Source organism: Ranitomeya imitator, chromosome 6 (genome assembly GCF_032444005.1).
Source record: "Ranitomeya imitator isolate aRanImi1 chromosome 6, aRanImi1.pri, whole genome shotgun sequence".
Taxonomy (NCBI): domain Eukaryota; kingdom Metazoa; phylum Chordata; class Amphibia; order Anura; family Dendrobatidae; genus Ranitomeya; species Ranitomeya imitator.
In genome coordinates this window covers 255,460,809-255,485,892 of record NC_091287.1, presented here as the reverse complement: position 1 = coordinate 255,485,892, position 25,084 = coordinate 255,460,809, and positions in this window count along the sequence as shown.

Sequence of the window (25,084 nt, the reverse complement as noted above, 5' to 3'; positions counted from 1 at the left end):
TCCATGCACTCAGGCAATCTGTGAGTACAAAGGTGCACCTGACTACAGATGCATGGACCAGTAGGCATGGCCAGGGACGTTACGTGTCCATCACGGCACACTGGGTGAATGTGGTGGATGCAGGGTCCACAGGGGACATCAATTTCGGGACAGTTGTGCCTAGCCCACGGTCTAGGAAACAGTTGGCTGTAGGCGTTCGCACCCCCTCCTCCTCGTCCTCCTGCAGAAGCGACAGCTCTTCCACAGACCGCAGTCGGCCAACCACTCCATCGGCAGCTGACACTGTTGCACACCAGTTGTCCCATTATGGGCCAGCTACTGGCAAGCGTCAGCAGGCTGTATTGGCTATGAAGTGTTTGGGCGACAACAGACACACCGCGGAAGTTCTGTCCGAGTTCTTGCAACAAGAAACGCAGTCGTGGCTGGGCACAGTAGATCTTGAGGCAGGCAAGGTAGTGAGTGATAACGGAAGGAATTTCATGGCTGCCATCTCCCTTTCCCAACTGAAACACATTCCTTGCCTGGCTCACACCTTAAACCTGGTGGTGCAGTGCTTATTGAAAACTTATCCTGGGTTCTCCGACCTGCTCCTCAAAGTGCGTGGACTTTGCTCACATATCCGACGTTCGCCTGTACACTCCAGCTGTATGCAGACCTATCAGCGGTCTTTGAACCTTCCCCAGCATCGCCTAATCATAGATGTTGCAACAAGGTGGAACTCAACATTGCACATGCTTCAGAGACTGTGCCAACAGAGGTGGGCTGTTATGTTTTTGTGGGAGGATACACATACACGGGCAGGCAGTAGGATGGCAGACATGGAGTTGTCAGGTGTGCAGTGGTCGAAGATACAAGACATGTGTCAAGTCCTTCAGTGTTTTGAGGAATGCACACGGCTGGTTAGTGCAGACAACGCCATAATAAGCATGAGCATCCCCCTAATGTGTCTGCTGATGCAAAGTTTGACGCACATAAAGGATCAGGCGTCTGCACCAGAGGAAGAGGAAAGCCTTGATGACAGTCAGCCATTGTCTGGTCAGGGCAGTGTACAGGACGAGGTAGCGGGCGAAGAGGAGGTGGAGGACGAGGAGGATGATGGGGATGAGTATATTTTTAATGAGGAAGCTTTCCCGGGGGCACTGGAAATTGGTGGCGTGGCAAGGCCGGGTTCTGGTTTTTTGAGGGACACAAGTGACGTAGATTTGCCTGAAACTGCCCCTCAACCAATCACAACCGCAGATTTGACAACTGGAACTTTGGCCCACATGGCGGATTATGCCTTACGTATCCTCAAAAGGTACACACGCATTACTAAAATGATGAACGATGATGATTACTGGTTGGCCTGCCTCCTTGATCCTCGCTATAAAGGCAAATTGCAAAATATTATGCCACATGAGAACTTGGAACTAATATTAGCAACCAAACAATCAACTCTTGTTGACCGTTTGCTTCAGGCATTCCCAGCACACATCGCCCGTGATCGTTCTCACACGAGCTCCAGGGGGCAGCAGACCAGGAGTGTTAGGGGTGCACACATCAGAAGTGGCGTTGGACAGAGGGGTTTTCTGACCAGGTTGTGGAGTGATTTTGCTATGACCGCAGACAGGACAGGTAGTGCTGCATCAATTGAAAGTGACAGGAGACAACATTTGTCCAGTATGGTTACAAACTATTTTTCATCCCTTATCGATGTTCTCCCTCAACCGTCATTCCCATTTGATTACTGGGCATCAAAATTAGACACCTGGCCAGAATTGGCAGAATATGCATTGCAGGAGCTTGCTTGCCCGGCAGCTAGTGTCCTATCAGAAAGAGTATTCAGTGCTGCAGGTTCAATATTAACTGAAAAAAGGACTCGTCTGGCTACCCAAAATGTTGATGATCTAACATTCATTAAAATGAACCACAACTGGATTTCGAATTCTTTTGCCCCACCTTGCCCGGCAGACACCTAGCTTTCCTACGAAAAGCTCTTGCCTGTGGACTACTGTGAATTTCTTTTCGAATGTCTAATTTGCTGCAGCTGATTGTCCAGCATACGACATGTTTACACCTCCCTAAATGGCCAAACTCCCCACACGGGGCCGTGGTATCGCGAATTGGCGCAAGCACCCGTGAGAGTGCTGTTTGTCTGAAGAGGTGGGTGTGCCCGCTTTTGGTCGACGGCACTGCCACTGGGTCCCTCATAGTACAATAAACTGTCTCTGGCGGTGGTGGTGCGCACCCAACGTCAGACACACTGTTGTAACATGAGGGGCCCTGGGCCTGTACCGCCGTCCACAAGAGAGTTCAACCACCCCCAGGTCAAACATTGCTCTGCCACTTCCACAATTATCTCTCACACTTCCACCAATGTTTAGACTATGCGCTGACATCCTTCCATTCCTGCCACTGACAATACCATTGAGTTGACATGTATAATGGTACTTAACATAGTCAGGGGCAGTGTCCTCTATTTACCCAAGTAAAAACTTTGCGCCAAATTAGTAGGTCAGAAACAACGCAGAGGATCCCACCCCTGTACCTAAAGGTTGCAGCCTTTAGTGTTTTCGCTGGATTTTAATGTGAGACATTCACATTTATGTATTGTTTTGGACTACTAACTGGCAGACACTCATTACAATCATCCTCCGTTGACCAGACCACTGCTGCCCGTGTACCCCTGGAACCAATTATAAAGTGCCTACAGCCCAATTTTTTTATGTTAGGCCTTCGAAGCCTGTCTGCAGTCCGTTCTTTCTACTAGTACTACACTGACCAGGCCACTGCTGCCCGTGTTCCCCTGGAACCAATGTAAAATTGCCTACAGCCATCTGTTATTATGTTAGGCCTTCGAAGCCTGTCTGCGGTCACTCCTTCCACTAGGCCTCCACTGACCAGACCACTGCTGCCCGTGTTCCCCTGGAACCAATTTTAAATTGCCTACAGCCAGCCCAATTTTTTTATGTTAGGCCTTCGAAGCCTGTCTGCGGTCCGTTCTTTCTACTACTACTACACTGACCAGGCCACTGCTGCCCGTGTTCCCCTGGAACCAATTTAAAATTGCCTACAGCCATCTGTTATTATGTTAGGCCTTCGATGCCTGTCTGCGGTCACTCCTTCCACTAGGCCTCCACTGACCACACCACTGCTGCCCGTGTACCCCTGGAACCAATGTAAAATTGCCTACAACCATCTGTTATTATGTTAGGCCTTCGATGCCTGTCTGCGGTCACTCCTTCCACTAGGCCTCCACTGACCAGACCACTGCTGCCCGTGTACCCCTGGAACCAATTATAAAGTGCCTACAGCCCAATTTTTTTATGTTAGGCCTTCAAAGCCTGTCTGCGGTCCGTTCTTTCTACTACTACTACACTGACCAGGCCACTGCTGCCTGTGTTCCCCTGGAACCAATTTATAATTGCCTACAGCCATCTGTTATTATGTTAGGCCTTCGATGCCTGTCTGCGGGCACTCCTTCCACTAGGCCTCCACTGACCACACCACTGCTGCCCGTGTACCCCTGGAACCAATGTAAAATTGCCTACAGCCATCTGTTATTATGTTAGGCCTTCAAAGCCTGTCTGCGGTCCCTCTTCCACTAGGCCTCCACTGACCTGTCTACTGCTGCCCGTGTACCCCTGGAACCAATTATAAAGTGCCTACAGCCCAATTTTTTTATGTTAGGCCTTCGAAGCCTGTCTGCGGTCCTTCCTTCCAATAGTTCTCCACTGACCAGACCAATGCTGGCCGTGTACCCCTGGAACCCAGCTGAAAGTGCATGGAGCCTCCTTTTTTTCTTTGTTTTATATTTAGAAAGCCCAGATGAACTACACTGTACCACGGTTCAAGCTACCCAGTCGACATTTCTTTTGCGAGAAAAGCCATCCCAGCCCTCCACCGGCATGAAAAAGTCTGCATTGTCATAGTACTCAGGCAATCAAACAGTTGAAAGGTGCACCTGACAAGAGACGCATGGACCAGTAGGCATGTCCACAAAAAATTACGTGTCCATTACGGCGCACTGGGTTAATGTGTTGGATGCATGGTCCACAGGGGACAGCCTACAAAGTCTGTCTGCAGTCCCTAATTCAAATTTTCCTCCGCTGACCACACCACTGCTGCCCGTGTACCCCTGGAACCATTTTTAAAGTGCCTACAGCCTAATTTTGTTATGTTAGGCCTACTACGCCTGTCTGCGGTCCCTCCTTCCAATACTCGTCCACTGACCACACCACTGCTGCCCGTGGACCCCTGGAACCAATTTTTAATTGCATAGAGCATCATTTTTTTAATAGTAGGCGTACAAAGTCTGTCTGCGGTCCACTATTGAAATTGTCCTCCACTGCCCAGAGCAATGCTGCCTGTGTACCCCTTTAACTTTTTTAAGCTGCAGTGAGCCACATTTTTGGTTTAAGGCCTACTACCTGTGTCTGTCTGCGCCACTCAATTCAGCTGTGTTCCTTTGGAAAAAGCAGAGCGTCAATAGTCTTGTTTTCAGCCTCTAGGAATTTTAAAAGTGCTTTGGGGGTACAACTTTGGTAGGGCCTACTAACGGTGTCTGCCGCCCCAAGGTGTGCCCCAGGTTTCGTCCACATTGCTTCGGTCTTCCGACTCTCGTTTAGTAGTTGTAGAAAACTACACTGCATTAGGCCTACAAATTGGGTATGGGGTGTAGAGAGATGGTGTGTTCCACTCCAAGGTGTTCCCCAGGTTTCCTCTCCATTGCTTCAATCTTAATGCTCTCGTTTAGTAGTTGTTGGAAACTACACTGCATTAGGCCTACAAAATGGGTATGGGGTGTAGAGACGGTGTGTTCCACTCCAAGGTGTTCTCCAGGTTGCCTTTCCTGAGCTTCTATCTTCAGGCTCTCGTTTAGTAGTTGTTGGAAACTACACTGCATTAGGCCTACAAAATGGGTATGGGGTGTAGAGAGATGGTGTGTTCCACTCCAAGGTGTTCCCCAGGTTTCCTCTCCATTGCTTCGATCTTCATGCTCTCGTTTAGTAGTTGTTGGAAACTACGCTGCATTAGGCCTACAAATTGGGTATGGGGTGTAGAGAGATGGTGTGTTGCACTCCAAGGTGTTCCCCAGGTTTCCTCTCCATTGCTTCGATCTTCATGCTCTCGTTTAGTAGTTGTTGGGAACTACACTGCATTAGGCCTACAAAATGGGTATGAGGTGTAGAGAGATGGTGTGTTACACTGAAAGGTGTTCCCCAGGTTTCGTTCACATTGCTTCGGTCTTCCGACTCTCGTTTAGTAGTTGTAGAAAACTACACTGCATTAGGCCTACAAATTGGGTATGGGGTGTAGAGACGGTGTGTTCCACTCCAAGGTGTTCTCCAGGTTGCCTTTCCTGAGCTTCTATCTTCAGGCTCTCGTTTAGTAGTTGTTGGAAACTACACTGCATTAGGCCTACAAAATGGGTATGGGGTGTAGAGACGGTGTGTTCCACTCCAAGGTGTTCTCCAGGTTGCATTTCCTGAGCTTCTATCTTCAGGCTCTCGTTTAGTAGTTGTTGGAAACTACACTGCATTAGGCCTACAAAATGGGTATGGGGTGTAGAGAGATGGTGTGTTCCACTCCAAGGTGTTCCCCAGGTTTCCTCTCCATTGCTTCGATCTTCATGCTCTCGTTTAGTAGTTGTTGGGAACTACACTGCATTAGGCCTACAAACTGGGTATGGGGTGTAGAGAGATGGTGTGTTACACTAAAAGGTGTTCCCCAGGTTTCGTCCACATTGCTTCGGTCTTCCGACTCTCGTTTAGTAGTTGTAGAAAACTACACTGCATTAGGCCTACAAATTGGGTATGGGGTGTAGAGAGATGGTGTGTTCCACTCCAAGGTGTTCCCCAGGTTTCCTCTCCATTGCTTCAATCTTAATGCTCTCGTTTAGTAGTTGTTGGGAACTACACTGCATTAGGCCTACAAAATGGGTATGGGGTGTAGAGAGATGGTGTGTTCCACTCCAAGGTGTTCCCCAGGTTTCCTCTCCATTGCTTCAATCTTAATGCTCTTGTTTAGTAGTTGTTGGGAACTACACTGCATTAGGCCTACAAAATGGGTATGGGGTGTAGAGAGATGGTGTGTTCCACTCCAAGGTGTTCCCCAGGTTTCCTCTCCATTACTTCGATCTTCATGCTATCGTTAAGTAGTTGTTGGAAACTACACTGCATTAGGCCTACATATTGGGTATGGGGTGTAGAGAGATGGTGTGTTCGACTCCAAGGTGTTCCCCAGGTTTCCTCTCCATTGCTTCGATCTTCATGCTCTCGTTTAGTAGTTGTTGGAAACTACACTGCATTAGGCCTACAAATTGGGTATGGGGTGTAGAGAGATGGTGTGTTCCACTCCAAGGTGTTCCCCAGGTTTCCTCTCCATTGCTTCAATCTTCATGCTCTCGTTTAGTAGTTGTTGGGAACTACACTGCATTAGGCCTACAAAATGGGTATGGGGTGTAGAGAGATGGTGTGTTGCACTCCAAGGTGTTCCCCAGGTTTCCTCTCCATTGCTTCAATCTTCATGCTCTCGTTTAGTAGTTGTTGGAAACTACGCTGCATTAGGTCTACAAATTGGGTATGGGGTGTAGAGAGATGGTGTGTTACACTCCAAGGTGTTCCCCAGGTTTCCTCTCCATTGCTTCGATCTTCTGGCTGTCGTTTAGTAGTTGTTGGAAACTACACTGCATTAGGCTTACAAATTGGGTATGGGGTGTAGAGACGGTGTGTTCCACTCCAAGGTGTTCTCCAGGTTGCCTTTCCTGAGCTTCTATCTTCAGGCTCTCGTTTAGTAGTTGTTGGAAACTACACTGCATTAGGCCTACAAAATGGGTATAGGGTGTAGAGACGGTGTGTTCCACTCCAAGGTATTCTCCAGGTTGCCTTTCCTGAGCTTCTATCTTCAGGCTCTCGTTTAGTAGTTGTTGGAAACTACACTGCATTAGGCCTACAAAATGGGTATGGGGTGTAGAGAGATGGTGTGTTGCACTCCAAGGTGTTCCCCAGGTTTCCTCTCCATTGCTTCGATCTTCATGCTCTCGTTTAGTAGTTGTTGGAAACTACACTGCATTAGGCCTACAAATTGGGTATGGGGTGTAGAGAGATGGTGTGTTCCACTCCAAGGTGTTCCCCAGGTTTCCTCTCCATTGCTTCGATCTTTATGCTCTCGTTTAGTAGTTGTTGGAAACTACACTGCATAAGGCCTACAAATTGGGTATGGGGTGTAGAGAGATGGTGTGTTCCACTCCAAGGTGTTCCCCAGGTTTCCTCTCCATTGCTTCGATCTTCATGCTCTCGTTTAGTAGTTGTTGGAAACTACGCTGCATTAGGTTTACAAATTGGGTATGGGGTGTAGAGAGATGGTGTGTTACACTCCAAGGTGTTCCCCAGGTTTACTCCCCATTGCTTCGATCTTCATGCTCTCGTTTAGTAGTTGTTGGAAACTACACTGCATTAGGCCTACAAATTGGGTATGGGGTGTAGAGAGATGGTGTGTTCCACTCCAAGGTGTTCCCCAGGTTTCCTCGGCATTGCTTCGATCTTAATTCTCTCGTTTAGTAGTTGTTGGAAACCACACTGCATTAGGCCTACAAATTGTGTATGGGGTGTAGAGACGGTGTGTTCCACTCCAAGGTGTTCTCCAGGTTGCCTTTCCTGAGCTTCTATCTTCAGGCTCTTGTTAAATAGTGGTTAAATGGAACAACTGCATTTGGCGTACTAGTTGGTTTGGGGCCTACTAACAGTGTCTGCCGCTCCTTGCAGTTCTCCTGGTTTCCTGTCCTGAAATTCCATTTTCAGGCTCTCGTTAAGTAGTTGTTAACGTTAGACTGCATTTGGCCTACTAGTTGGGTTGGGGCCTACTATCGGTTTCTGCCACTCCTTGCTGTTCTCCTCCACTGAACAAAGCTGTGCCGCCTGTTTACTACGGTTGCCAATTTTGAACTGTATTTTGACTACTTACTGATTTGGGCCTACTCTCTGTGTCAGCCTCTCATTCCAGTTGTCCTCCACTGCAATGCCCCCTGGTTAGTCCTGTGTTACCAATTTTGAACTGCATTTAGCCCACTTTATTCTTTGGGCCTATATCTGTGTTTCCTCCTCATCCTGCCCATTGCCCAGCCAGTGATAGATGAGTCTGCTGGTACATTGACCCATAACGCAAAATTCCCCGTGCACGCTACACAGCAAGATTGTGACCCTGCTGAAAGTCAGGTTCCTCTTCCCGCATACCATACCACCTTACACGGGGACAAAGAGGAAGGTGCAGATGAAAGTGCAGGTTCCTTCATCAGGTGGGGGGAGGAATACTAGTTGGCGACGTCACTGGCACAGGGCCTCTCATAGTACGCAAAAGTGTTGCTGCCGGTGGGAGGCGCCCCCACGTGCAAACACACCGCTGTACTTTGAGGGGCCCTGTGCCAGTGCCAATACCAACGAGTGGGCCCCCCCCTGCTTGCTCAGGATCTCAGCACTTGCAAAGTTGAAATACTTACCTCTCCCTGCTCCACTGCCGTGACGTGTTCCAGATTTCCTGGGCCCACTAATTACTTGAACCAGCCCTACCCCCCACAACTTTAGCCAAATGACCCCCAATTTCAAATGCCTTCCAATTATTATAAGGTAAATTACGATTGACAAGCTTCTGTAACAAGAATGGATGTTTTTGCCATTAAAATGGGCAGTGTTGGTGTTTTCCTGGCCTCCACTCACTGCCGACTATGCTCCCCCATTGACTTGCATTGGGTTTCGTGTTTCGGGCGATACCCGACTTTTCGCGATAATCGGCCGATTCCACTCGACTCGACTTCTAAGATAGTCGGGTTTCGCGAAACATGGCTCGACTCTAAAAAGGTCAAGGTCGCTCAACCCTATTCAGGAGTGTGCGGGTACTAGGAGCTCCTACGGATGCCTGAGACCTGATCTTGATACATTCAGCGGCGGCACGCTGCAGTCAGGGTCGGGAGATGGGGAGAGCAGAGTGAGTCGCCCGCCAGGGCCGTGGGGTACCCGGTACCGGGTCCCGGTGTTCACATGGGGATGTCACGGTGGTGACCCTGTCTGTGGCCCTGGGTGCCCATGTAAAAGGGGAAATTGAATAAAGTTTATGTTCGTGACGCCACCTGTGGTATTCAGTCAGTGGGGACCGATGCTCCTTTAAGGGGTCCTTTGGAGTGATGTTATGGCAGCTAGATGGTATAACTTCCCGCAGGTGAAGTATATCCCCAGGGCTTCAGGTATGTAGATGGAAGATGACGGTGAATGGTGCAGTAAAGAACGAGGACACAGGTTTGCCGTCTCTTTACCTGGTTTACTGAAGACTTTAGGCAGCCACAGTCCAGGGCACCAGATCCCAGGGCAGGCAGGATTCGGCCGGCTTGAAAGCGAATCCAGAGTCCCCTTTGCCAGGTGGAGTTTAAAGCCTTCCTTTAGCGCGGTGGAGTTGTAGTCCCTTACTGCCTGTGGCTTCAGATAAGGTCCTCACAGTTCTCTCTGTCTCCAATATAGGATAGGACAATACCTGTATGACAGGAAACTCGAGCCTTTTTACAGGGACTCTATCACACCCCGGGCTCTATGTGTTACTGTGTCTTCAGGTGTGTGCAGCGGATAAGTAACTTGCAGTTTAGCTGTCCTGCCAGTCTCTGATGTAAGTCGTACAGTCCCTTACAACCTCGTTATCTCAGCTACCGCACACTCACTGATTGATATTCTGTCCTTCTGTATGTTTCTTTCTCCTGGGGCTGTAGTACTTCAGACTACAGGGTCCTCTCAGACCTTCTGACACTCTATGTTGGTCTGCTCTCTTCTCTGTCTGTTACTTTCTGAATCCTTTCCCTCCAGATCAGAATGCATTTATAGAGGAGTTCACCCTAAACTAGGCTTAGAGCTCCCCCTTCTGGCCTGGAGTGTGAACATGTTGTATGCATTGTGATTACCTGATAAAAGATATCCTTCATTGCTTCCAAACGTAACATCACTCTCCCCATGAGGAAAGCAATGTCACTGTGACAACCAGGACCCTGGGGCGTCACACAGGTCCATACTTGGGTACTGCCCTTGTCAGAGCGGGAGTACTACAAGGGCACAACAGGGAGAAACAGAAAGACTGTTCTATCTTTACCCTTTAATCCCCCTTTCTCTCCTTCCGCTCTGGCTTTTTTATTCAAATAAATAGGTCTTGAAGAACATGAACAAAAACCTATACTGGTGAGATTGAACTATTTTTTACTTGAGCACTGCTAATCATAAGCACTTACACTGAGGAATTGTTGATTGTATGTTTGTCCTAGGTTTAACATATCTAATAAATATTACGTTTTAGTGCATGTTTTTCCTGGCTATGCTTTAAATCATATATGCAGCTGTCTCAGCATCCTCAATGTGATATAGATACAGCAGTCTCAGCATCTCCTGTCCTATGTGATGTATATACAGTAGTCCCAGCATCTCCTATGTGATATATATGATATACAAAACTTATTATGACAAAAAGTTGACTGCTCTTCTGGTCGACATAACCCTGGAAAAGCAGCTGTGAGAAGCAACATGATCAGAATCACCTAACATCACAGCTGCACCAAAGAGAAGCAGCTTCAGCCGTCACATTAAGGGTGAGTTACCGTAATAATTGACTAAATATACCAGGGTGATTTTCAAGGTGATCATTTTTGTATGGCCCCAGAATGATGGTAGAAATTCCAGGCCCCCGGCTGGAAAAAGGTTCCCCCCCCCCTGCCCTAGGGTAATAATATCCCTCAATCTGGCCCCCTTGTGTCTCATTCCTGGCTCCATCCACATGTTCTCCCATCCAGCCCTCATTAGTATTCATTCTCCCCATGTGATGTCCCATTCTGCCCCTTATGATCTCCTCATCCTGTCCCATATGTCTCCATCCTGCCCCATCTGTCCAATGATCCTGCACCATGTGTCTTCATCCTGCCCCATCTGTCTCCATGCTGCCGCATGATCCTGCCCCATCTGTTTGTCTCTATCCAGCCCCATGACCCTGCACCATGTGTCTCCATCCTGCCCCATCTATGTCCATCTGTCCCATCTATCTCCATACCTGTCTCCATATCTTTCTTTATCCTGCCCATGATGCTGCACCACATGATGCATCCTGCACCATATCTCCATCCTGCCTCATGATACTGCACCATGTCTCCATCCTGCCTCATGTTCCTGTCCCATCTGTCTCCATCCCTCCATATATGTCTCTATCCTGCCCCATGATCCTGCTCCATCTGTCTCCATCCCGCCTCATGATCCTGCCCTATATGTCTCTATCCTGCCCCATCTATCACCATCCTGCCCCATCTGTCTCCATCCTTCCTCATCTGTCTCCATGCTGTCCCATGATCCTGTCCCATCTGTCTCCATCCTGACCCATGTCTACACCCTGCCCATGAATCTGCACCATTTATCTCTATCCTGCCCCATGTCTCCATCCTGCACCATGTGTCTCCATCGTGCCCCATCTGTCTGCATCCTGCCCCATGATCCTGAACCACGTGTTTCCATCCTGCACCATGTGACATGGTGCAGGATCTTCAGGCAGGAAGGAGACAGATGGGGCACTGTGGGCCCCCTCTGCTCATCGGGCCCCATGCGCCAGTCAAGGCAGTAATGCCCTGATGGCGACCCTGCCTAAACCTAAAATTTATTGAACATGCCTCTCCTAGGTGACAACAATTCTATTCTTAGTTGTAAATTACACAACAGAAACTCCCTTGAGCAATCCAACTAGATATTAAGATATCATGACCTCACAAAATGCAGTGAAGTAGAAGCCAATACAAGGTTTTGGTAAACGAGGACATATTGCTAGAACCCAATTCCTGGGACCAGCACCAATCCTTAGCAAAAATGGGACACTGGTCCTTCATATCATTTACCTGCATAGTATTGCGCCTATCATCTGTGCAGGGAATTACAACACATCTCCATGTGCTTAAATAGTGTCAAAGGGGAGGAAAAACGATACTTACAGAAACAATCAGCATGGCACCATATAGGTAAATGAATGATAGAGAATATAATCATCAATCATGGCAGATAGCCAGCTGAATAAAAAGGACTATTCGCTATGGACTAATCGCTAAACAGAACACTGAAAAAAACACATGGCAAAAAAGCCAAGAAAAACGACCAAAATAGTCCAGTATGCGTATAAAAGTGAAAATACTTTACTAATACATAGTAATAAATAAAGTATTTTCACTTTTATACGCATACTGGACTGTTTTGGTCGTTTTTATTGGCTTTTTTGCCATGTGTTTTTTTCAGTGTCAAAGGGGAGTAGCATGTATACTGTGTGCATAATTATTAGACAAGTTGTATTTTGATCACATGATACTTTTTATACATGTTGTCCTACTCCAAGCTGTTCAGGCTTGGGAGCCAACTACCAATTAAGTAAATCAGATGATGAGCATTTCTGTAATGAGGAGGGTTGTTGTCTAATTACATCAAAATCCTATATAAGGTGTGCTTAATTATTAGGCAACTTCCTTTCCTTTGGCAAAATGGGTCAGAAGAGAAATTTGACGGGCTCTGAAAAGTCCAAAATTGTGAGATGTCTTGCAGAGGGATGCAGCAGTCTTGAAATTGCCAAACTTTTGAAATGTGATCACCGAACAATCAAGCGTTTCATGGCAAATAGCCAACACGGTCGCAAGAAGCGTGTTGAGCAAAAAAGGCACAAAATAACTGCCCATGAATTGAGGAAAATCAAGCGTGAAGCTGCCAAGATGCCATTTGCCACCAGTTTTGCCATATTTCAGAGCTGCAACGTTACTGGAGTAACAAAAAGCACAAGGTGTGCGATACTCAGAGACATGGCCAAGGTAAGGAAGGCTGAAAAACCACCACCTTTGAACAAGACACATAAGATAAAACATCAAGACTGGGCCAAGAAATATCAAGACTGACTTTTCAAAGGTTTTGTGGACTGATGAAATGAGATGACTCTTGATGGGCCAGATGGATGGGCCAGAGGCTGGATCAGTAAATGGGCAGAGAGCTCCACTCTGACTCAGACGGTGGAGGTGGGGTACTGGTATGGGCTGGTATCATCAAAAATGGTTGAGGATGGAGTGAAGCTCAACTCCCAGACCTACTGCCAGTTTCTGGAATACTTCTTCAAGCAGTGGTACAGGAAGAAGTCGATATTGTTCAAGAAAAACATGATTTTCATGCAGGACAATTCTCCATCACATGCCTCTAACTACTCCACAGCGTGTCTGGCCAGTAAAGGTCTCAAAGAAGAAAAAATAATGACATGGCCCCCTTGTTCACCTGATCTAAACCCCATAGAGAACCTGTGGTCCCTCATAAAATGTGAGATCAGCAGGGACGGAAATTAGTACACCACTCGGAACAGTGTCTGGGAGGCTGTGGTGGCTGCTGCACGCAATGTTGATCATAAACAGATCAAGCAACTGACAGAATCTATGGATGGAGGCTGCTGAGTGTTATCATAAAGAAAGGTGGCTATATTGGTCACTAATTTTTTGGGGTTTGTTTTTGCATGTCAGAAATGTTTATTTCTAAATTTTGTGCAGTTATATTGGTTTACCTGGTGAAAAAAAAAAAGTGAGATGGGAATATATTTGGTTTTTATTAAGTTGCCCAATAATTCTGCACAGTAATAGTTACCTGCACAAACAGATATCCTCCTAAGATAGCCAAATCTAAAAAAAACTCCACTCCAACTTCCAAAATATTAAGCTTTCATATTTATGAGTCTTTTGGGTTGATTGAGAACATAGTTGTTGATCAATAATAAAAATAATCCTCTAAAATACAACTTGCCTAATAATTCTGCACACAGTGTAGTAAAATTCACTATAGTGCAATAATACCGTCATGTCCCTTTAAACTATCAGTGAATTCTGTCACCATGGCAATAAACAACCAGTAGGATTGTTAGATTTGAATTTGAAAAAAACACAAACGTCAGTTATGCTCAGTCTGTTCTATCTCTGCAGAGAGTGAAGACAGACACCTGCGGCCACCGCGACATTTCAGGTATAAACCTGTAATATTATATAAGTGGCGGCTGATTATCTCATCACATATTCACACAGAATAACCCGAGATGTTCTGTTACTAATTGTTCTTATTTACCCCAATACTTCACATAGAGGCATGTACCTGATGAGGAGCCGGCGGCTGATACTCCGCTGTCACCACTTGTCACATCTTACTGGATGGGTCCAATATTTAACATCAGCTCCGTCCTCCATAGAGAACGGCGCCTGCAGAGCAGAGAACGGACCGAAGTTGATTATTCTGAATATTCCTCCATATACAGCACATAATAATGGGGGAGGGCAGATATTGGATATAGAACCGTCATATCCTGCACATTGCCCAATGTTGCCTTTGCCCCGGCAATGCCTCCTAAACACACAGACGGTGTTTCCCAAAGTTTCCAGTAACAGTACACCCTGGTCAATGAGCCCAAAACCTATTCTGACTGTTCTGCTATTTTACAGAATTTTGATAGATTTCAACACGAGTGAAGCCCACAGCGAGACCATGTGGACCGGACCTTCATCCAGCGTTGGATCAGGTGAGATTCCTCACACTGTTAGACGACCATTCTCTGTGCTGTGGTCAGACGGCTCCTAGCACTTAGCGGGATGGTTAGCAATATGGCGATCAGTAGTGCCGCCCTGTCACATCCTCTCTGTATGGTTATGGGTGATCCTTATATTTGGTTCTTTTCTCTGCAGTTGATATCACACCGGAGGAGGCATTCAAAAGACTGGCCTTCTGTATGAAGTTTCTGCCGTCACCCCTCTACAAGATGGAGGTTAGTGAGAAGATTATACTGATGAATTTAAATTTACAAGGGTGTATAGGAATGTCTTATTACATGAGTAACTTAATCTGCTGTCGTCTTAGCGCCTCCTGCCGACCAGCCCAGAAGCCCAGAAGAAATATACACCAAGGCATGAATATGAAGAGCAGCCTGCACCATCCATGAAGACCAGGATCACAGAACAAGAAGCAAGGGCAATTCGGGCTAAAGTTCTGTGTATGGACCTGGATGAAGAGCAGAGAACCCAAAAAGAAGAAAGGAAGAAAAAAGAGGTCAAAATCACAATTAAGATCGGCGCCAGGAGAGAGACCACAACAGAGGCCAGAAGAAGCAGCAGGACAGAGGCCAGAAGAAGCAGCAGGACAGAGGCCAGAAGAAGCAGCAGGACCACGCAGTGCCACATCCTCCAATATATCAACCAGTATTTGAGAGGAAAGAAGAACATCGTCTGGACAATCCTGCTAGGACCTCTCAGCCGATAACATCATATACGGCAAATACTGGGAGGTAAGTATAAAAAAAGAATAGCAATAAGAGTGGAATAATAATATTAGAGCAGCAGTATATTAATATTAGTAGGAAAAACCGTAATAGTAGCTATCATAGTAGTAACAAAAAGTAGTAATTATAGTAAAAAACAGAAGGAATAAAAATGCAAAGTAATAATATTAGCAGTTATAACAGCAGGTTTGATGCAGCAGTAAATAACATAGGGACCTTATTATTGGTAGGGGCGTAGCATTAATAATAATTAATAATATAAACAATTAGTTACAGTAGTATAAATAGGATACAGAGAAGTAGTTGTCATAACAAGGTAGTCAGCTAGTATTAACCACTATTCTATTAATATAACACAATATACACATTTCATTAGAATTAGGCGGCTTGATCCAGGGTTCTAGGACTGATCGCCTTTTCCCGGGGTCAAGAAGGAATTTTTCCCTTCAGACACAGATTGGCTGAAAGTGTCCAAGGGTTTTTGCCTTCTTCTGGATCAAAAGCGTATACATAGTATAGTAGTAATATTTATAGTAGAAAACGTACAATAGTCTTTTTATAACAATAGCAAAAAAAACAATTAAAGCTGCAATGGTAGAATATTTATAATAAGGAGGAAAAAGTACAAAAAGCATAAAATAATTATAATAATTATTAAATTTGTATTCTAATAAGAAAATATAGTAATTTTAGTTTCAATATTAGAATTTACATAACTTAAAATAGAAACAATAATAAATAAACAACGGATAATGTGGGATAATAACAATAATAATAATAATAATAATAATAATAATAATAAAAAGCATAATGCTAATAATAACCATAGTATGAGTAGTAGGGTTTGATCCAGGGTTCTAGGACTGATCGCCTTTTCCCGGGGTCAAGAAGGAATTTTTTCCCTTCAGACACAGATTGGCTGAAAGTGTCCAAGGGTTTTTGCCTTCTTCTGGATCAAAAGCATATACATAGTATAGTAGCAATATTTATAGTAGAAAACGTACAATAGTCTTTTAATAGTAATAGCAAAAAAACAATTAAAGCTGCAATGGTAGAATATTTATAATAAGGAAGAAAAACGGCAAAAAGCATAAAATAATTATAATAGTTATTAAATTAGTAGTTTAATAATACGCATATAGTAATGATTTTAGTTTTAATATTAGAATAAACATTACTTAGAATAGAAACAGTAATAATAATAAATAAATAACAATAGATAATGTGGGAGGATAATAATAACCGTAGTATTAGTAGCAGGGTTTGATCCAGGGTTCTAGGACTGATCGCCTTTTCCCGGGGTCAAGAAGGAATTTTTTCCCTGAGTCACTAATTGGCTGAGTGTGTCCAGGGTTTTTTGCCTTCTTCTGGATCAACAACATTAGACATAGGGGCTTTATTAATACCGGTTAGTGTAGTGTTAGTGTAGGGTCCCATCTGAAGAGGTCGCCTTGTCGTTGGCAGATGGGCTCGCACAGTTTGATCAAAATGTGCGCTAAGAACCTCACATTTCTAGGAGCTGTGTAATAAATATGGCCGTTTACATACTTGCGGTTGCAGAATTTTGTTGCCTCTTTTCTTTCTGCTTTTGCATTGCGTCTACCGCAGCTGCTCCTGCACATTTATTTCAGTTTGTTTGTGTTAGTTTTCTTTCTGGATTAACACCTTTAGACATTATGACCTTACAACTAGTTAGTAATAATTTAAGTACAGATGTAGGGTAGGATAAAATCACTAAAAGGAGTCATCACCAAGCTACGACTTGCCTACTTTGGGCACATAATAATAATAATAATCATAATAATAATCTTTATTTATGTAGCGCCAACATATTCCGCAGCGCTTTACAGTTTAACAGCTTCAAACACAACAGTCATAAGTAACAATGTTAACAATACAATAATTAAAGCGACACAGGACGACCCTGCTCATGAGAGCTTACAATCTACAATGAGGTGGGGGAGATACAAAGTACAGGTGTGTATTTACAATGATGTATTTACAATGATGGTCCAGCCAACTTCAGGGAGTGGGGATAGATGGAAGTTGTGAATGGGCTGCACATCATACGAAGCGAGCAATCACTGGAGAAGGACATCATGATTGGAAAAATAGAAGGAACAAGGAGAAGAAGAACCCAATGGCTTGATACAATCAAGATAATGGCAGAAAAGACCCTTGTGGACCTATCTAGGCTTGCACAAGATCGATCTTCCTACCGATAGTTCATCCATCAAGTCGCCATTGCTCCAGACTGAGCTGAAGGCCATGAATTAATAATTAAATAGTGATATACTGTAGCTATAAATTCAATACTAGAGGTGCCAATGTTATGGTGGTACAGCTGTATCATATAAGAGGGGTGACATATCTGCAGTTATTTGGCCGTACAATAAAAGGGAGGAGGTGATGTCACCACTGTAGTGATGCAGCTATGTAATAAATGGGAAGAGATGAAGACAAAACCCCCAAACATAAAACTGACAGTGTCCAAATAGTCACAAACGCTCCCTCCTCACATCACATACAAACACATTGCTCTTGTCAGCCAACGAAAGACCCTACCACCTAGGAGAAGTAGCTTCCCTATCAGTCACTGTCTGAACATTAAGCTTTGTGATGACCAGAGATACCGTATATACTCGAGTATAAGCCGAGATTTTCAGCCCACATTTTTGGGCTGAAAGTGCCCCTCTCGGCTTATACTCGAGTCAAGGTGGGTGGCAGGGTCGGCGGGTGAGGGGGAGAGGGTGCTGAGGCATACTTACCTGCTTCCAGTGATCCTGACGCTCCCTGCCTGTCCCACGGTCTTCGGTGCTGCAGCTCTTCCCCTGTACAGCGGTCACGTGGGACCGCTCATTAGAGAAATGAATAAGCGGCTTCACCTCCCATAGGGGTGGAGCCGCCTATTCATTTCTCTAATCAGCGGTGCCGGTGACCGCTGATAGAGGAAGAAGCTGCGGCACCGAAGACAGCTGTTCGGGACGCCGGGACCAGGTAAGTATCGCATATTCACCTGTCCACGTTCCAGCCGCCGGGCGCCGCTCCATCTTCCTGGCATCTCTCCGCTCTGACTGTGCAGGTCAGAGGGCGCGATGACGCATATAGTGTGCGCGGCGCCCTCTGCCTGATCAGTCAGAGCGGAGAGACGCCAGGACCGGACGCTGGGAGCTGCAAGCAAGAGAGGTGAGTATGGCTTTTTTTTTTTTTTATTGCAGCAGCAACGGCAGTAATGGCAGAGATATATGTGGAGCATATATGGGGCAATATGAACGGTGCAGAGCACTATATGGGGCACAGCTATGGGGAAATATGAACGGTGCAGAGCACTATATGGCAGAGCTATGGGGCAATATGAATGGTGCAGAGCACTATATGGCAGAGCTATGGGGCAATATGAACGGTGCAGAGCACTATATGGCAGAGCTATGGGGCAATATGAACGGTGCAGAGCACTATGTGGCACAGCTATGGGGAAATTTGAATGGTGCAGAGCACTATATGGCACAGCTATGGGGAAATATGAACGGTGCAGAGCACTATATGGCACAGCTTTGGGGCAATAATGAATGGCGCAGAGCACTATATGGCAGCTATGGGGAAATAATGAACGGTGCAGAGCACTATATGGCACAGCAATGGGGAAATATGAACGGTGCAGAGCACTATATGGCACAGCCCTAATGAACGGTGCAGAGCACTATATGGCACAGCTATGGGGCAATAATGAACATGCAGAGCACTATATGGCACAGCTATGGGGCAAGAATGATCTATTTTTATTTTTGAAATTCACCGGTAAATGCTGCATTTCCACCCTAGGCTTATACTCGAGTCAATAAGTTTTCCCAGTTTTTTGTGGCAAAATTAGGGGGGTCGGCTTATACTCGGGTCGGCTTATACTCGAGTATATACGGTAAGTTCCCGGTCAAAAACTGACTTGGGGCAAATCTGGGGACATTCCCAGTATGGAGCATTGCCAGTAAGACACCATATTCAGCTGGTTTCTTTAAGGAAAACCAGTGCTTCCCTCAAGCTAGCAATGTTAGATGTCTTAGAAAAGCAGTTTGTGTAGATCAGAAATTGCTGAGCTTATTAAAGGCTAAATAGAAATCTGCAATACAGCATAAAATAGTGTCGTAATAAAAGTCCAAAGGTGACATAGTGTCAGACTTCTGGACAAAAAGACTCCGGAATGAGCTGAAACATTGCAGTGATAGATACAAGTGATACAGTTTCTCACTATCTTGAACTTAACCCCATCACGTGTTGGCGATTTTCTGTTTTTTTCATTTTCGTTTTTTCTTCCCCTTCTTTCAAGAGCCATAGCTTTTTTTAGTTTTTCCATTCATATAGCCATATGAGGTTTATTTTCTGCTAGACGAGTTATACTGTTGAATAATACCATTCATTCTACTGCGTAGTGTACTGGAAAATGGGAAGGAAAAATCCAAGTGCTGTGAAATTGCAAAAGAAGTCCGATTACACAATATTTTTTAAAAAATTTTTTATTTACCATGTTCACTATATAGCAAAACTGACCTAGCAATATGATTATCCAGGTCAGTGCAATAACACAGATATTAAACACAAATATATATTTTTTAAGTGGTAAAAAATCTGGAAATTTATAAGAAAAAAAATTTCCATTGGTCAACTATTTCAAAGATCAAGCCGTGAAGATCTCCAACGACTAGGGAGGCACACCTGCAGTTGCAGAGGAAGAGCGGGTGAAAGCAGGGCTGTCGAATCCGGCTCTCACAAACGGTGTCGGGAAGGTTCGGGATTAGGACAACAGGTTGGGAGGGTCCGGATGTTGTGAGCAATGATGGAGGTTATCACCACCTCTGATAGCATGCTACGAAAGAAAAACAAAAAACGGATCAGTACCTCTGAACAGAATAAAGTGTGAACAGGTGTAAGCGGCTATTAGGGTTGAGCGAAACGGGTCGAACAATTTCAAAAGTCGCCGACTTTTGGCAAGGTCGGGTTTCATGAAACCCGACCCGACCCCTGTGTGGGGTCGGCCATGAAGTCGGCGATCTTTTGAATCTGGAATCGGAATTCCGATACCGATTCCCGATATGTTTAAGATATCGGGAATTGTTATCGGAATTCAGATTAAAGTGTAAAATAAAGAATTAAAATAAAAAATATCGCAATACTTACCCTCTGACGTGCCCCGGTACTAACCGGCAGCCTTCCTCCTTCCTCCTTCGAATCCGCGCTTCCAGGACCTTGCCGTGACGTCGCGGTGAAGCCGTGACGTCACCGAAGGTCCTTCAAGCGCTATTCCTATTAGGTATATACTCACCCTCGGACGCGCCCTGCTTCTTTCCGACAGCCTTCCTTCCTAAGAATCAGCGCTTGAAGGACCTTCGGTGACGTCAAGGCTTCTGATTGGTCGCGCGAGCGGTCACATGGGCGGCCGCGCGGCCAATCACAAGCCGCGACGTCACCGCGACGTCACGGCAAGGTCCTGGAAGCGCGGATTCGAAGGAGGAAGGCTGCCGGTTAGTACCAGGGCGCGTCAGAGGGTAAGTATTGCGATATTTTTTATTTTAATTCTTTATTTTACACTAAAATATGGATCGCAGGGCCTGAAGGAGAGTTTCCGCTCCTTCAGACCCTGGGAACCATGGAAACCCAATGCACTGCATTGGGTTTCGAGTTTCGGCCGACCCCGACCCCGACTTTTTTATAGGATCGGCCGATTTCACTCGACCCGACTTTTGAAAAAGTCGGGTTTCGTGAAACCCGACCCAATCCTATAAAAGTAAAGGTCGCTCAACCCTAGCGGCTATGACTTCATACTGTGCAAACAATAGAATACAGCAGCCTCTGTAAGCGGTAAGATAGGTGCACCTTTCTTTTCCTGGGACCTTAAACACAGGGCTGCCAGTAGGAATTTCCGGTCCCCATACTGGCAACATTTTCCGGGCCCCCTTGAGACTCCGCCCAGTCTCCAACCCAGCCCCGCCTCCACCCCTTGAACTGTTGACAGTCCCATCACCTTCTCTTGGAAAAACTCCATTTCTGCACCATCACAAGATCACATACATAGCCAGCAGCTTTTGTTTTGGCCAAAAGATTTTTACTCCGCCACCACGACAAGGTAGAAACTTTTGACCGAACTCTACTCTACTCTATCCTGTTAATCATTTGCTAAAATATCCAATACAATTTAGGTATATTTTTATTTATTTTTCAATGTTTAAAATGACCAATAATATCACATACATAGGAAAAATACCACCGCACCAAGACCAGACATCTTACCACCACATAGTGACCTATAATATCACATACAGGGAACAAATACCACCACACCATGACCAGATCACATATTACCACCAGAGTGACAGAATAATACTACATACAAGGGACAAATACCACCGCACCATGACCAGACACCATATTACCACCCAGGGTCGGTCTGGACTGGACTGGCGGGGAGTTGGGGAAATCCCCGGTGGGCCCTTGCCATGCATTAGAAAGATGGTAATGGGAAGGAGAGGGGAAAAAAAGTCTGTGGTTTTTAGAGGCGCGGGCCCTTTAAATGCACAGGCATAGTCTGTGAAGGGGCGAGCACGCGCACATGCACGCAGAGTTCATTACTTGAACCGCTGCGGCACACGTCCTGATCAACACTGACTAGTGTGCACCTGTTGTCACCGGCGTAATAGGAGCGCACCTGACCTGCAGAGGTAGAGAATGCCGTCAGGTGCTGGGAGCACAGGCAGGTAAGAGGAAGCTTTTTTTTCTTCTTCATCTGTCCATGCGGCCAGGACAAGAGACCAGGGCAGATATATGGGTGGGGGGAGAGCAACACAAGAGACCAGTATGGATATATTGGGGGAGGGGGGGAGAGAGCAGCACAAGGGACCAGTATGGATATATGGGGGAAAAACACAAGGGACCAGTATGGATATATGAGGGAACAACACAAGGGACCAGTATGGATATATAGGGGAACAACACAAGGGACAAGTATGGATATATGGGGGAACAACACAAGGGACCAGTATGGATATATGGGGGGAGAGCAACACAAGGGACCAGTATGGATATATGAGGGGGAGAGAAAGAACAAAACAAGGGGATATATGAGGAGGGAGAGAGAGAACAACACAAGGGATCAGTATGGATATATGGAGGGAGAAAGAGCAACACAAGGGACCAGTATGGATATATGGAGGGAGAGAGAGAGCAACACAAGGGACCAGTATGGATATATGGGGGAGAGAGAGCAACACAATGGATCCGTATGGATATATGGGGGAGAGAGAGCAACACAAGGGACCAGTATGAATGTATGAGGGGAAGAAAGAGCAACACAAAGGACCAGTATGGAAATATGTGGGGAGGGGAAGAGCAACACAAGGGACCAGGGTGGATATATGGGGGGGGGGGGAATTACCACAAGGGAAAGAAGCACATGGACCCATGATTGATATATGAGGGACGCAGCACAAGTGACCTGGATTGATATATGAGGGGAGCAGCACAAGGGATCAGGATGGATATATGGGGGGGAGCAGCACATGGAGCCATGATTGATATATGGGGGAGCAGCACAAGGGATCAGGATGGATATATGGGGGGGGAGCAACACATGGAGCCATGATTGATATATGGGGGGAGCAGCAACAGGGACCAGGATGGATATATGGGGGGTGCAGAACATGGAGCCATGATTCATATATGGGGGAGCAGTACAAGGGACCAGGATGGATATATGGGGGGTGCAGAACATGGAGCCATGATTGATATATGGGGGAGCAGCAATAGGGACCAGGATGGATATATGGGGGGTGCAGAACATGGAGTCATGATTGATACATGGGGGAGCAGCACATGAGGCCATGATTGATATATGTAAGCCAGGACAAGGGACCATTTTGGATATATGGGGGGCAGGATAGATATATGGGGGAGTAGGACAAGGGACATATGGGGTCTTGTATTTATAGCTGGGGCCCAGGCTGCAGATATTGGGGCCAGGTTAGACAAAGGACATGAGCCAGCCCCAAGCATGTGACATGTATATACAGTACATCAGCCCAGCCATCCCCCAACCCCTATATATACATCAACCCAGCCAATCCCTGTACATACATACATCAGCCCAGTCACAGCCAGCCCCAGCACCTGTATATACATCAGTCCAGCCAGACCGCAGCTCCTGTATTTACATCAGCCAAGCCAGCCCCTGCATATACATACATCAGCCCAGCCACAGCCAGTCCCAGCACGTGACCAGTTAATACATCAGCCCAGCCAGCCCCCATCCCCTGTATATACATCAGCCCAGCCTCAGTCAGGCTCCAGCCCCTGTGTATACATCAGCCCAGCCAGCCCCCAGCCCCTGTATATACATCAGCCCAGCCTCAGTCAGCCCCCAGCCCCTGTATATACATCAGCCCAGACACAGCCAGCCCCTGTATATACATCAGCCCAGCCAGCCCCTGTATATACATACATCAGCCCAGACACAGCCTGCCTCCAGCACGTGACCTGTAAATATACATCAGCCCAGGCAGCCCCCAGCCCCTGTATATACATCAGCTCAGCCCCAGGCCCCAGCTCAGCACTTGTAGTGATTGCCTCAGGAGTCTGCGGGTACTAGGAGCTCCTACGGATGCCTGAGACCTGATCTTGATACATTCAGCGGCGGCACGCTGCAGTCAGGGTTGGGAGATGGGGAGAGCAGAGTGAGTCGCCCGCCAGGGCCGTGGGGTACCCGGTACCGGGTCCGGTGTTCACATGGGGATGTCACGGTGGTGTACCTGTCTGTGGCCCTGGGTGCCCATGTAAAAGGGGAAATTGAATAAAGTTTATGTTCGTGACGCCACCTGTGGTATTCAGTCAGTGGGGACCGACGCTGCTTTAAGGGGTCCTTTGGGGTGGGATGTTATGGCAGCTAGATAGTATAACTTCCCGCAGGTGAAGTATATCCCCAGGGCTTCCGGTATGTAGATGGAAGATGACGGTGAATGGTGCAGTAAAGAACGAGGACACAGGTTTGCAGTCTCTTTACCTAGTTTACTGAAGACTTCAGGCAGCCACAGTCCAGAATACCAGATCACAGGGCAGGCAGGATTCGGCCAGCTTGGAAGCGAATCCAGAGTCCCCTTTGCCACGTGGAGTTTAAAGCCTTCCTTTAGCGCGGTGGAGTTGTAGTCCCTTACTGCCTGTGGCTTCAGATAAGGTCCTCACAGTTCTCTCTGTCTCCCATATAGGATAGGACAATACCTGTATGACAGGTAACTCGAGCCTTTTTACAGGGACTCTATCACGCCCCGGGCTCTATGTGTTACTGTGTCTTCAGGTGTGTGCAGCGGATAAGTAACTTGCAGTTCAGCTGTCCTGCCGGTCTCTGATGTAAGCCGTAGAGTCCCTTACAACCTCGGTATCCCAGCTACCGCACACTCACTGATTGATATTCTGTCCTTCTGTATGTTTCTTTCTCCTGGGGCTGTAGTACTTCAGACTACAGGGCCCTCTCAGACCTTCTGACACTCTATGTTGGTCTGCTCTCTTCTCTGTCTGTAACTTTCTGAACCCTTTCCCTCCAGATCAGAATGTATTTATGGAGGAGTTCACCCTAAACTAGGCTTAGAGCTCCCCCTTCTGGCCTAGAGTGTGAATGCAGCGTTGTTCAAAAATTGCACTTAGTAGAATACCAAGCTGGGTACTGAAAGTTATTTATAGTCTAAATGTTATGTAAAACTATTTAATCTTGTTATTGTTTGTAACGTTCAAGCGTCCT